Source organism: Oncorhynchus kisutch, linkage group LG12 (genome assembly GCF_002021735.2).
Source record: "Oncorhynchus kisutch isolate 150728-3 linkage group LG12, Okis_V2, whole genome shotgun sequence".
Lineage (NCBI taxonomy): Eukaryota > Metazoa > Chordata > Actinopteri > Salmoniformes > Salmonidae > Oncorhynchus > Oncorhynchus kisutch.
Window position 1 is genome coordinate 52,322,836 of NC_034185.2, and position 7,028 is coordinate 52,329,863.

The window sequence follows — 7,028 nt, forward strand, 5'->3', positions numbered from 1 at the left end:
AGTTAGAAGAATAAGAGTACCACATTGAAGCTTCCCAGAAACACCCGTTGGGGTGGTGTTGTCATCATGTTTGACAGTCTCCTGGAGGAGAAGGAGTCTTTCCAAGAAATGGCCATATCTCGGTATGGACTGAACATCCTGTAAGAGAAGAATTCCGTACTTCCCTGCCCACTTCACTGTTGCATCAAAAAGCGTGAAGACTTCTGCCTGAAGCCCATACACGCCGCAGCGTACATGTTGGACCCCAAGTATGCTGGCAAGAGCATCCTGTCTGGTGCAGATACCACCATGGCCTGGATGAGGGCAAGGTTCTTGGCAGTCTGGCGAAGTACACTTTCAAGCAAGAGCTTTGGCATGGAGATGCAATTTGGCAGTCGTGCCAACATATCTCATCAGCCACCTGGTGGAAGGGATTTTGTGGATCTGAGGCTCTTTCCCCTGTTGCCTCCATCATCCTCCAAATCCCATCAACATCAGCCACCTCAGAGCCCAACTGGTCCTTGTTTGGGAACACACACACCAAAGCATGCAACAGGTTGTCTAATACAAGGGTTGAAAAATTGGTGGCCACCCGGGCAAATTTTAGGCTTTTTGAGCCTGACAACGAGCCATCCTCAACAAGGTTGAAAGGTGACAGTAAAGATGAGGCCTCAGAGTCTGATGTTCAAGAGGTGAACATTGACGAAGTCCAGGGAGAAGACATGGAAACTTGAGAGGAAGACAACCAAAGCTTTAGTTTCTAGACTATAATTTTACAGATGTATTTGGGATATGCGATGGATCATTGGGGATCATTCAATATTCCCTTTTTTTGTTTAATTTAAGTTCAATTCATGACTTTAAAAAAATATATATATATTGGAAGCATTTAATCATTTGCAATTATGTCTCCTTATGATAAGGTACAATGTTTATGTTTTTGTCTCCATATGATATGGAAAATATACCCAATGCAAATGTTTTTTAATGGAAAGTTTCTGAAAGTTTCCACCTCTGAATATTCTCCAAAATGTGCAGGAGTCTTATGACTTAGGGGTAGCAGCTGTTAAGAAGCCTTTTGGACCTAGACTTGGTGCTCCGGTACCGCTTGTCATGCGGTAGCAGAGAGAACAGTCTATGACTAGGGTTGCTGGGGACTTTTGCCATTTTTAGGACCTTCCTCTGACACCGCCTGGTATAGAGGTCCTGGCCCCAGTGATGTACTGGCAGGAAGTTTGGCCCGAGTGATGTACTGGGCCGTATGTACTACCCTCTGTAGTACCTTGCGGTCGGAGGCCGAGCAGTTGCCATACCAGGCGTTGATGCAACCAGTCAGGATGGTGCAGCTGTAGAACGTTTTGAGGATCTGAGGACCCATTTAAAAATATTTTGAGTCGCCTGAGGGGGAATAGATGTTGTCGTGCCCTCTTCACGACTGTTGGTGTGTTTGGACCATGATAGTTCGTTGGTGATGTGGACACCAAGGATCTTGAAGCTCTCAACCTGCTCCACTACATTGAATGCTGTAGCATTAAGATTTCCCTTCAATGGAAACTATGGGGCCTAGTCCAAACCATGAAAAACAGCCCCAGACCATTATTCCTCCTCCACCAAACTTTACTTTTGGCACTATGCACTCTGGCAGGTAGCATTTTCCTGGCATCCGCCAACCCAAATTCGTCCGTCGGACTGCCAGATGGTGAAGATTGATTCATCACTCCAGAGAATGCGTTTCCACTGCTTCAGAGTCCAAAGGCTGCAAGCTTTACACCACTCCAGCAGGCCTGATTCACACAGTCTCTCCTCTGAACAGTTGATATTGAGATGTCTCTTACTTGAACCCGCAAAACACCAGTCTCCACATGAACAGTGAAGAGGCGACTCCGGGATGCTGGCCTTCTAGGCAGAGTTCCTCTGTCCAGTGTCTGTGTTCTTTTTTCCATCTTAATCTTTTATTTTCATTGGCCAGTCTGAGATATGGCTTTTTTCTTTGCAGCTCTGCCTAGAAGGCCAGTATCCCGGAGTCGCCTCTTCACTGTTCATGTGGAGACTTGAGTTTTGCATGTATTATTTAATGAAGCTGCCAGTTGAGGACTTGTGAAGCGTCTGTTTCTCAAACTAGACACTAATTTACTTGTCCTCTTGCTCAGTTGTGCACCGGGGCCTACCACTCCTCTTTCTATTCTGGTTAGAGACAGTTTGCGCTGTTCTGTGAAGGGAGTAGTACACAGCATTGTATGAGATCTTCAGTTTTTTGGCAATATCTTGCATGAAATAGCCTTAATTTCTCAGAACAAGAATAGACTGACGAGTTTCAGAACAAAGTTCTTTGTTTCTGGTTATTTTCAGCCTGTAATCGAACCCACATGCTGATGCTCCAGATACTCAACTAGGCTAAAGATGGCCAGTTTTATTGCTTCTTTAATAAGCACAACAGTTTTCAGCTGTGCTAACATAATTGCAAAAGTGTTTTCTAATGATCAATTAGCCTTTTAAAATGATAAATGTGGATTAGCTAACACACTGTGCCATTGGAACACAGTAGTGATGGTTGCTGATAATGGGCCTCTGTTCATCTATGTAGATATTCCCTAAAAAACGGCAGTTTCCAGCTACAATAGTAATTTACAACACTAACAATGTCTACGCTGTATATCTGATCAATTTCATGTTATTTTAATGGACAAAAAATGTGCTTTTCTTTCAAAAATTGACATTTCGATGTGACCCCAAACTTTTGAACGGTAGTGTATATTTTAGATTCTTCAAAGTAGCCACTCTTTGCCTTGATGGCAGCTTTGCATACTCTTGGTATTCTCTCAACCAGCTTCACCTGCAATTATGTTCCAACCGTCTTAAATGAGTTCCCACATATGCTGAGCACTTGTTGGCTGCTTTTCCTTCACTCTGCGTTCCAACTCATCCCAAACCACCTCATTTGGGTTGATGTCAGGTGATTGTGGAGGCCAGGTCATCTGATGTAGCACTCCATCACTCTCCTTCTTTGTCAAATTGCCCTTACACAGCCTGGAGGTGTGTTGGGTCATTGTCCTGTTGAAAAACAAATAATAGTCCCACTAAGCACAAACCAGATGGGATGGTGTATCGCTGCAGAATGCTGTGGTAGCCATGCTGGTTAAGTCTGCCTTGAATTCTAAATAAATCACTTACAGTGTCACCAGCAAAGATTCCTTTTCAAAAACTAGATAATTACTTTGAGGATTCCTTAAAAATTGTGAAAGGATGTTTTGCGGGAAAAAAAATGGAGACCTTTCTGTTTTCTCAATAGATAGGTTTCCATCCAATTGGTGGCAGATTTTCATGCGAATATTCTAAAATCTGCATAAAGAAGGTACGAGCATTTTACCACCAGGGGTGTGTTTCCACCAAACAGACTCGTTTCACATAAAAATCAGTGCATGAGGATGAATTTTTCGCTTAAGTTTCAATACACCAAATAAAAATATAATGTTCAAAGTGTTTCCATCCCATTTTCAACTCTACCGATAGTTTTGTCACAAACTGTTGCGTTAAATCGCAAATGTCCTTACTCTGGTTTTGGCACATGCACTCTAGCCGTCAGCTCGCAAATACAGTCTGCTCAAACACACACTTTTGATAGCACTTTTGACAGCTGCAAATTATTGAAATATCTAAGTATCACTAACAAAAACGTAAACAATAGGCCTGTAGCAAATGCAGCATATGGCATACATTTTTCACATGCAAATAGCACTTTTCAGTAGTGCTCAAAGCATGCCATTCTAAGAGCAGCATTTATTTTTCATCACGAATCAATTATGAGCCCAATCAGTCCTCCATGACAACAAAATCAGAAAAAACAGATAAATAAATCCTTTGTTTTGGGATTATGCTCAGGTAAAACATTTAGGCGAATCTAATATTTCCATAATTCCAAGTCCTATTCTTAAAGATCAAGGGGTATTGAATAAATTGTAATGACTGGAAATTTGACAGAATTTGTTTTTGAATGTAAAGATTTAGTCTAATCGTAGTATTATGTTGGCGAAAGCAATGTGTTAGAAGAAGCCTACATAACCAACCCATAAAGTAAAATACAACATCCATTTATGGCCAGCAATGTAAACTCTAACATTGATTTATCCTGCAATAGATGTTGTTCAATTGGTAATATACATTTTTTGTCTTCTTCTAAAGCCATTTAAGGGGAAAGTAATCTAAAGTAATCAGATTACGTTACTGAGTTTGGGTGATCCAAAAGTTACGTTACTATTTACAATTTTGGACAGGTAACAGGTACCGGATTACATTTAGAAAGTAACCTACTCAACTATGAATATTCTAACCAGATGCGCGTGATTTTTGGATGCAGATTGCAGAATAATCTGTCACCTGGTCACCCATGTCAGTCAACTCCACGAAGAAACATTCATAGGTTGTTGTAACCACAGCAATATATTTTTGGGATGTCATAGGTTTACAGTGTTGTTTTGATTATTGCTGGAACAGTCACCAACATTATATTTGGTTGTGATCTTTGTACAATATCAATTTTGGATATAGCAGTTGTTAGCTAGAATGCTAACGCTCATTCAGATAGGCTGTAGCAGTTAGCCAAAGAGCCACTTTACTGGGCCAAGTGTTTTTTTAAAAGTATTATGCAGTTGATTTGCGATGATGCCACAAAGCAGGACATTCATATGAGCCTTAAAATACAATTATAATCCAAAAGTAGTTTGAAATGCATTCATAAGAAACATGTAAATAGATGTTTTGGGGTGCGGCTTTCTATAATAACTCCCCCGTGTTCTGCAACCAAATTGCGCGTATCGCCCTCGTGCAGCAATGTTTGCAAACACAAAAAGGGGTCTATACCTTTGAGCAGACAATAGCTAACCTAACAACCTCTTTTCCCCCAATCACTTTCTCAGGTGAATGACATCTCACTGGAGGCCATAGGTGCTTTGTGAAGCCAGCGGGACACAATACTTGGAGAGATTACCAACCAATCACTGTTGATGAGGGGAGTGGAACCTCAACCCAGCACATGATAGAGGTCAGGGTAATATTGTTGCAAGTACTTTGTAAATGAAATGTGGTCTATAATTTTTTTTCCCCAGAAAGGCTCCACTCTGCTATTCACTTTCTTAAATGTACATCTGCCTTAGGGGAGCTTGTGAAACGTACCAAGGATATTGTTATCCAATTGTACTCATGTTCCGGTAATAACCTCCTCTCTTCTTGTGTCAAAGGCTACAGGTTCTGGGGTCAAGCTGGAGGGGAGGACCTGCGGCACAGCAGAGACATCCAGACTGGAGAGGCTGGCGCGACCCTTGTAGCCACAGAGGAACCCACCCCCACCCCAGTGCAGCCCAGGACCCGCCAGTCGAAGTCCTCAAGTCAGAGACAGACACCCAAGGCTTTAACTGTAACACACAGGCTTTTACACAGGATCTGATCACAGATCAGACTCACAGAGACTGGGTCCGGGGAGACTAGGCTGTCCTCCTGGTATATCACCAGAGCCAGAGGACGGTCCATAACCATTGGTGATGGTGACACGTTAGACACTGAAGTTGATGATCCGTCTTGTTTTCGCTACAGAGATGGACCCTGGCAACATGCCCTTGGGTTTAGAGACACAGACTGATCTAGAGAGGACTGGAACCGGTACAGTAGTAATGTATACTCTGAAGGGTGCCTAGCTAAGAAAGGGGAGGGCTGTACCCAGTGTCACATGTGCTTCGTTGAAGCTGGCACCCTGAAGAAGCACAGGGAAGAAATGCTACAGCTGACCCCCACTGTGAGAATCGGTTCTGCCACCAGCTATCACGCTTGAGGGCGCCAGGCAGCCATCATTACACACACCTGTCACCATCGTAACGCGCACCAGCGCTTCTTTGGGCTCACCTGGACTCCATTACTTTGTTGATTGCCCTTCATATATCTGTCTGTTCCTTGGGTTTGATCCCCGTGTCAGAATTATTGTCGTTATGTTTCCCCTCTCCAGACGCTGTCCTTGTTTGTTTCATTTTTTAAATTAAATGTTCACTGTACTTGTTTCTCGTCTCCCAGCGTCTGTCCTTACAGAATGCTGACCCCAATATTGGAACCGGGGATGCCTCTGCTGGCTCGTCAGGTTTCCACGCCTTAGCTGGCTTGAGACGTTTCTACGCCTCAACTGTCTCGTCGGGCTCAGCCGGCTCGTCGGGCTCCCCCGCCTCGTCGGGCTCCCACGCCTCAGCCGGCCCGTCGGGCTCGCCCAGGTGGGATGCCGGGTGGCACCCCAGAGGGGGGTGTACTGTCGCTCCCGCTCCCCCTCTCTGGCGCTCAAGGGCGCCCGGCGGCCCATCATTACGCACACCTGTCACCATCGTTATGTGCACCAGCGCTTCTTTGGACTTACCTGGACTCCATTACTTTGTTGATTGCCCTTCCTATATCTGTCTGTTCCTCGGTTTGATCGCAGTGTCAGCATTATTGTTGTTATGTTTCCCCTGTCCAGACACTGTCCTTGTTTGTTTCATGTCTGTTATTTATTAAATGTTCACTCACTGTACTTGCTTCTCGTCTCCCAGCTTCTGTCCTTACACCAGCACCATCTGAAGAAGCACCTGAAGGTCCAAACAGGAGTGAGGTTTTTCACCTGTACACTAAGGGAATGGAAATAAGTCTGGCAACACAGCAGATTGGCAACCATACAGTAAATTGACAAATCACGTAACTAAACTAAACAAAAACAAGAAGAAACTATACAATGGAAATAAGATAAATCATTTATTAATTATAATAAAATCTCAAGTGCTTAAATAAAATTCTAGGCATTAAAGCTAATTCGGCTCCATCCTTCATTGAGGCTGATAGCTCATTCATAACAAAAACCTTTGATATTGACAACCACTTTTTTGTTTTTGTTGACAAGATTAGCAAACTTATTTGTGCTTCCCATGACTGTGTTTTTAATTTTTTGTATTTATAAAATAATTGTGTGAACAATACGTGTAGTTATATTGTATTATACAGAGCACAATATGTCTACCCTGTTAAAATAAAGGTTTAATAAAATA

General features: G+C 43.0%; 1 protein-coding gene across 1 annotated transcript in view; it reads left to right on the forward strand.

Annotated features, from left to right (window-relative positions):
• LOC109901171 (zinc finger protein 16-like) overlaps nt 1–7,028 on the forward strand; it is a 174,268-nt gene that overhangs the window by 65,159 nt on the left and 102,081 nt on the right. The window lies entirely within an intron of this gene.